Here is a 7,500-nt window from a genome sequence, read left to right on the forward strand (position 1 = left end):
CCGATGCACCACGTAAACTCGATCTTACCGATGCACCACGTAATCTCAATCTTACCGATGCACCACGTGAACTGGATCTTACCGATGCAGAACGTGAATTGGATCTTACCGATGCACCACGTAAACTCGATCTTACCGATGCACCACGTAATCTCAATCTTACCGATGCACCACGTGAACTGGATCTTACCGATGCAGAACGTGAATTGGATCTTACCGATGCACCACGTAAACTCGATCTTACCGATGCACCACGTAATCTCGATCTTACCGATGCACCACGTGAACTGGATCTTACCGATGCAGAACGTGAATTGGATCTTACCGATGCACCACGTAAACTCGATCTTACCGATGCACCACGTAATCTCAATCTTACCGATGCATCACGTAATCTCGATCTTACCGATGCAGAACGTAAACTCGATCATACCGATGCACCACGTTATCTCGGCAGACCGATGCAGAACGTAAAAAAAAAGCTTACAGCACGCGGTGTTCCCAAGCGGTCACCCATCCAAGTACTAACCGCGCCCGACGCTGCTTGGCTTCAGTGTTCAATTCAATTCAATTCAATTCAATTCAAACATGTATATTTGGTGTTAAGAAATACATTATAAGTTGGTATATGAACTTATTTATAATACATTGGGGGGGCTATAAAGCTTCTACTTAGTACAAGTATATACATTTAATTATGATAATAAAAAATGATTGGATATCTTAAAATAATTGGGGATAAGGGGGATTTTTATTTAATATCGTTTATTTATTTATATGTTCTCATTAGGAATTATTCAGGAAAATTAAAAATAAAAACCTGATTGAAATAATTTGGGGTAGGAAGTGGGGAGGTAGGGGGATATATACATATATTTACACATATTTACAGTTATTTACAATTGGAAGTTTAGTTCCGTTATGCTAATCGGCGAGATACGAATCGGTTAGGTCGCCATTTGCTGGATGTGGCCAGTCCCTTTCGTCGTAAGTCCGCTCGTGCCGCTATTGGGTCGAAACCCGGGGGCCGATTGGTCATTACGATTACGGGGCGATGGACACACCTTTTGCAATGGCGGTTCTAGCGTTCATCGAATCTCGTCGATAAGACACCATTTTCAAAATGTCGTTGAGTGACAATACCAGCTTTAGCGGGTGGCGTTTCTATGGGGATTGGCTTGGGGTTTTAGGAATGTAGGAAGGTGTTGGTAAGGGAGGGAATGGGGAAGTCGGGAGTTTGTTGCGTGGATTCGCGATTTCGTTATATTTTTTGTCAGTCTGTTTGAGTTGCACTGGAATTGGTAGAAGTCATTGGAGATTTTGTTTATGTATTCTCGTATTGTCGGTATGTTTGCTTGTTCGTGTAGGTCTGAGATTCTTGTAAAGTACGGCTTGTTTAGAGCCAGTCTTAGTGCTTTGTTCTGCAAGCTTTGTATCGATCTCAAAGGGTAGGGTCTCAGGTGGCAGAAGGCCGGCGCGGCGTAAGTGATGATCGATCTTATGTATGAGGTGTATAAAAGAATTTTGTTATCTGAATTTAAATGACTTTTTTTGCACAATAGAGGATATAGCTTCTTTTTTGTTGCATAACCTTTGGCGACTTGATTTTTGATGTGTCGGTGAAAGTTAAGTCTTTCATCTAGTTCAACTCCTAGGTATTTGATACTGTTTTTGGGTTGAACTTCGATGTCACCTATTTTTAATTTATTTTGGATAATTTTATTATTTTTCCTTCTGCTAAACACGATTTGTTCGGTTTTCGCTTCGTTCAGTTTGATTTTCCATCTGTCAAAATATTTATGAAGAATTTTGAGATGGGTTTTAAGCTCGTAGTTAGCGTCTTCAGCGCAGTTTGAATGAGCATATATTGCTGTATCATCTGCGAAGAGTGCTAGGTTTGTATTTTTGTGCATTGGGATATCTTGGACATAGATATTAAATAATCTAGGTCCGAGGACAGAGCCCTGTACAATGCCCGCAGTAATGTCGATGGGGTCGGAAATTTCCTTTCCTACTCGGACATTGAATTTCCTATCTGATAAGTAGGAGTTCACCAGTTTCGTAATGAACTTGGGGAACTCTAATTTTATCATTTTGTAGGTCAGGCCCTCTATCCAGACTTTATCGAAAGCTTTTTCGATATCTAGAAGGAGCAGGACCGTATGATTTTTGATATTGAAGTTATTAATAATATCTACGACTATTCTGCATGTTTGCTGTGTCGAGCTGTGTTTTGCCTTGAATCCAAACTGATGGTCATCTTTAATCTGGTTATTTTTAATTACTGAATTGATTTTAGTCAACAGTATTTTCTCAGTCAATTTACTAAGGTTAGATAATAGGCTGATCGGGCGATAATTACTCGGAGAGGTCGTGATCTTTCCGGATTTGGGGATGGGCGTAACTATCGCCGTTTTCCAGCACTTAGGCCAGTACTGGAATTTAAAAATTGCGTTAATAATATAGTTCAATTGAACTATTGATTTTTTAGAAAGATTTCTGATCAGCCTATTATCTATTTCGTCGTTTCCCGGAGCTTTCTTCATCGGGAGTTTTTTAATTAGTTCGAAAATTTCCGTTGGGTTCGTTAAGAACTTTTGTTCTGGTTTAACGAACCTGTTGGAATTAAGGAAATTATCTACTGTTTTACGTATGTCCGCCTGTTCATGGTCATCGGCTTGAGAAATATGATGAGCGGTTTCGAAGGTTTCCGCTAATATGTTCGCTTTTTCTTTATCGGTAGAGAATTCCGCGGAATTTTGGATTAAGATGGGAACCTCGGAGTATTTTTTAATATTACTTTGGACTGTTTTCCAAAGGAAGGTTCTGTCGTTATTTATTTTAGTGAGTTTTTGTTCCCATCTTTCATTCTGGAGGTTTTTGATTTCTTTCCGGATTTCGCGAGTATAAATGTTGAGAATTTCTTTATCTATTGAATTTCTATGTTTTTGCCAAAGTTTCCTAGTTTTATTTCTCGATTTGATAAGATCGATTATATGAGGGGGGAGTTTTTTGTACGCTAAATTTTGTTGTTTTTTAGGGGTTGTTTTATCGCGAGCATATTTGAGGGCCTTCGTAAACGTCTCGATTTCCCTTTCGATTTCTGAGGCGGTTTCAATTTTGTTGTTGATAGCGATTTTGCTATCCAATTTTTTACGAAAGATATCCCAGTTGGTGACTGAGTAGTCGTACACCAACTTGGCTGGGTTTCTTTCGATATCAATGTTGACTTTGAAAATAACTGGGTTGTGGTCAGATCCCAGTTGACAACTAGTTTCTGGGATACTGTTTATGCGGACGTTTTTGGTAAGCACCAAATCTATTGTACTTGGTGCTTTGCCATTGCCCGGGAAATGTGTATGTCCACTAGGGACGTTCAAGGTTATATAATTGTTGGATTCAAGGAAACTGAAAAGGCGATTCCCGTTAGTATTTCTGCAATTGCAGTTCCACTCTTCGTGCTTAGCGTTCAAGTCGCCTAGAACGATAACGTTGGCGGTTTTTTTAATTGTAAACAGGTTCCTTAAACAATTATTGGTGAATTTGTTACTAGGGCTGTTGTACACCGCCGTAATAACGAAGTTTTCATTAAAAATTACACTAATATTCTCTATTGTGCACTTTACTTTGGGTAAAGGCGAGATGGTGGATGCGCTACTAAGACTGTTCTTCACAAGAATGGCGACTCCACCAAAACCAGAATTGTCGTTACGGTCCGCTCTAAAGGTTCTGTAACCGTTAATGAAGAATTTGTTTATGTCTTTCAGTCTAGTCTCGTTAATTGTAAGTACGTCTATTTTGTTGAAATTTAGAAAGTTCTCAATTTCGGTGTGTTTTTGAGACACACCGTTGGCGTTCCACGTAACTATTTTCAAGGACTTAGAATCCATTTGAGGTAATTACATATTCAAAGAATATTTTCGACCGTTCCTGTTGAGAAGCGGCACTCTCCAATTTTTTATTTAAAAGCTTTATACTTTCAAGGAATTTATTTAGGTTGATATAAGAATTGAGTTTTTTAAATTCATTTTGAATTTCCTCAAATGGATTTCCTGTTGATTGGAATTCCGGGGATGGCGTAGATGGAATATTTGGCAGGATGGTGGGTGCGCTTTTGCTGGTATTGTCACTCACCTTATTTGCTTTGATTGTCGCCTCATAGGCGGCTTTCCTCTGTTCCCAGGGGTTGCTTTCTGGAATTGGGGCTGGCCTGTATCTCGGTTTGGGGGCGACTGCGGGTCTGGAACTCCTGGAGTTCTTCTTTTCGATTATAGATTTGTAGATTGGACAGTCAATGCTGTTTGCCGGGTGACTTCCATGGCAATTAATGCACTTAGCCAAGGTTGTTATTGGTTTGGGGCAGTTCATCGTCAAATGCGACTCGGCGCATTTGAGACATTTTTCCGCCCTATGGCAGTTGGCGGTGGCGTGGCCCCACAACTGGCATCTGTGGCACTGGATGATTTCTTTTTTGGTGGTGTACCGATTCCACCTAATTTTAGTGTAGCTTACAACTTTTATATGGTGTTGTAGCTGTTTTAAGGTGACTGTATTGTCGGTCACCACCATGTAGGCCGGGAATTGCGTCGCCCTCATCTTATGGATTTGTATTACAGGAACATTCTGGCCTATTAAATCGTCCTTAATTTCCTCCAGCTCGATGTCTTGCTCTAGGCCCCTCAACGTAAAAGCGTGGGTCTTTAGGTGTTTGGGGGTATAAGTGTGGTACTGTATACCATTTTTGTCCAAGAATTTCATGATTTTTTCTTGGTCTTTCAAGGTCTCACTGTATATGGTGGTGTCATTTACCCCATATTTTAAGTAGAAGTTTCCGTCTACTTCGGATTTTATCTCCTTCACTTTTCTGGCGTGGTTTGTAAATACCCCCAGTACGACAATTGGGGGCGGTTTTTTGGCAGATTTAGGTTCAACTTCGTCCTTCGTAGTTTCAGGGAGGTAGTTGAATCTATTTTTGATTTCAACGTGCTGGACCGTCTTTCTTTTTAAGGTTTTTTTGGTGGTTGGGTGCGTAAATTTTGGATTATTGATATCGGTAGTCCTCGATTTTTTGGTTGGTGCGGTGGAGGTGGAGCTTTCCTCGCCGGAACTTGTATCGTTGTTCTCGATTTCCATCTTATCGAGCGTCATTTTCGATTTAAATTCCTCGCTCGGAGGAATTTAAATTAGAAACTTTAGTCACTTTCACTTCAAATACGGTCAGTTTTGTCCAAATCGACCCAAAACAGGTAAATTTCAGGTAGATTTCACTAACACTTGGGTTTGGAATGCGGCTAGTCGCCGTAAAGTCTAGACAGAGCGGCTTCACTTCGGAATGCGGCCAACGCCGGAGGGGTTTTACGCCCTGTTTCGTCTACGGAATGTGGCGAATCGCCCGAGGGCATGAGACGAACACTTGAAACACTTTCACAATTATACAGGTAATTCTGAGAGGTCTGGAGACGACAACCTTTCGGCGCAAGGGTCTGACGAGAACTGGCAATTTCAGCGTGGTATGGCCGTAAACAACAAATATAGCGATATTTTCTATGATATCTCACTTTTTGGGAGCGGAAAGGACGTGAACGTTTTTCCTTATAAAAAATGAAATAACTTTTGGATATTAATTCTGATTGTTGATTTAAGTTTTAAGAACACATTAGGACATATCTCAATGAAATTTGAGGGATTTCCGAAATCGAAAAATATTTTTCGAAAAAAAAAAAAAATCCCAGAAGACCTCGGTCATCTCAAGTTTATTTCCATATTCTATTACACAATCAACGTACATCACAAAAGGAACCATCTCTCTAACTATCACAGTTAAATTTTTGTATCGGAACATTTCACGTCGGAATATCTCGCTAAGTCCAGACCGGGGAGATCGGTCGCATTTGACACCGTCCGCTCCGGTCTAACATCGTCTTGGAGTCGGGGTAACGATGGAGAGGCGTTTAAGGACGTGAACATTTTTCCTTATAAAAATTAAAGTCGACAATGAATATTGATTCTGATTACTGATTTACTCTTTTAGTACACATTAGAAGGCAACGCAATCAGATTTGAGGAAATTTCAAGATCAGAAAATTTTTTTCGAAAAAAAAAAAAATTCAAGAACACCTGGGTCATGGCAAGTTATTTCCCACAATCCATTCCACAATCAACGTACAACATAGAAGAAATCATCTCTCTAACTATCCTGGTTCAAAAGTTGTATCGGAACATTTCACGTCGAAATACCTCGCCAAGTCCAGACCGGGGCGATAGGTAGTATCTGACACCGTCCGCTCGGGACTGACATCGACTTGGACTCGGGCTAATGATGGGGAGGCGTTTAAGGACGTGAACATTTTTCCTTATAAAAATTAAAGTCGACAATGAATATTGATTCTGATTACTGATTTACGCTTTAAAAACACATTAGAAGGCAACCAAATCAAATTTGAGGAAATTCCAAAATCAGAAAATTTTTTTTCAAAAAAAAAAAAATCCGAAAAATATTTTTCGATTCTGATTACTGATTTACTCTTTTAGAACACATTAGAAGGCAACGAAATCAAATTTGAGTGAAATCCAAAATCAGAAAATATTTTTCGAAAAAAAAAAAAAATTCGAGAACACCTCGGTCATGGCAAGTTATTTTCCACAATCCATTCCCCAATCAACGTACATCCCAGAAAAAATCATCTCTCTAACTATCCTGGTTCAAAAGTTGTATCGGAACATTTTCACGTCGAAAATATATCTCAGAGTCCAGACCGATGCAGAACGTAAACTCGATCATACCGATGCTTCACGTAATCTCGATCTTACCGATGCACAACGTAAACTAGATCACACCGATGCAGAACGTAAACTCGATCATACCGATGCACCACGTAAACTCAGGCAGACCGATGCAGAACGTGAACTCGATCTTACCGATGCACCACGTAATCTCGATCTTACCGATGCACCACGTAAACTCGGGCAGACCGATGCAGAACGTGAACTCGATCTTACCGATGCACCACGTAAACTAGGGCTGACCGATGCATCACGTAAACGACGATCGAGAGGCGCGAAAGGACGTGAACGTTTTTCATTATAAAAATTGAAATAAATGATAAATAATGATTCTGATTGTTGATTATCATTTTTAATAAGCATTAGGAGGCAACCAAATGAAATTTGAGGAAATTCCGATAATAGAAAATTTTTTCGAAAAAAAAAAAAAATTCATGAAATCCTCGGTCATCGCAAAATATTTACCATATTCTGTTCGATAATCAACGTATATTTAAGAAGGAATCATATCTGTATCTATCTTGGTTCAAATTTTGTATCGGAACATTTTGACCAAAGTCCGAGCTTCGGCCGAAACAGACACCGCTGACCTGGCCTATCGATCGACCGAGAGTCGGGGATAGAGCGTAAGTGTTGTCTGGAGGGGAACCCTGTGCTCTCCTGACATATATAGGGAAGGTGGTCGCGTTGGGCGATGCAGAACGTTTGGATCGGGAA

The sequence above is a fragment of the Harmonia axyridis genome, chromosome X, assembly GCF_914767665.1.
Source record: "Harmonia axyridis chromosome X, icHarAxyr1.1, whole genome shotgun sequence".
NCBI lineage: Eukaryota > Metazoa > Arthropoda > Insecta > Coleoptera > Coccinellidae > Harmonia > Harmonia axyridis.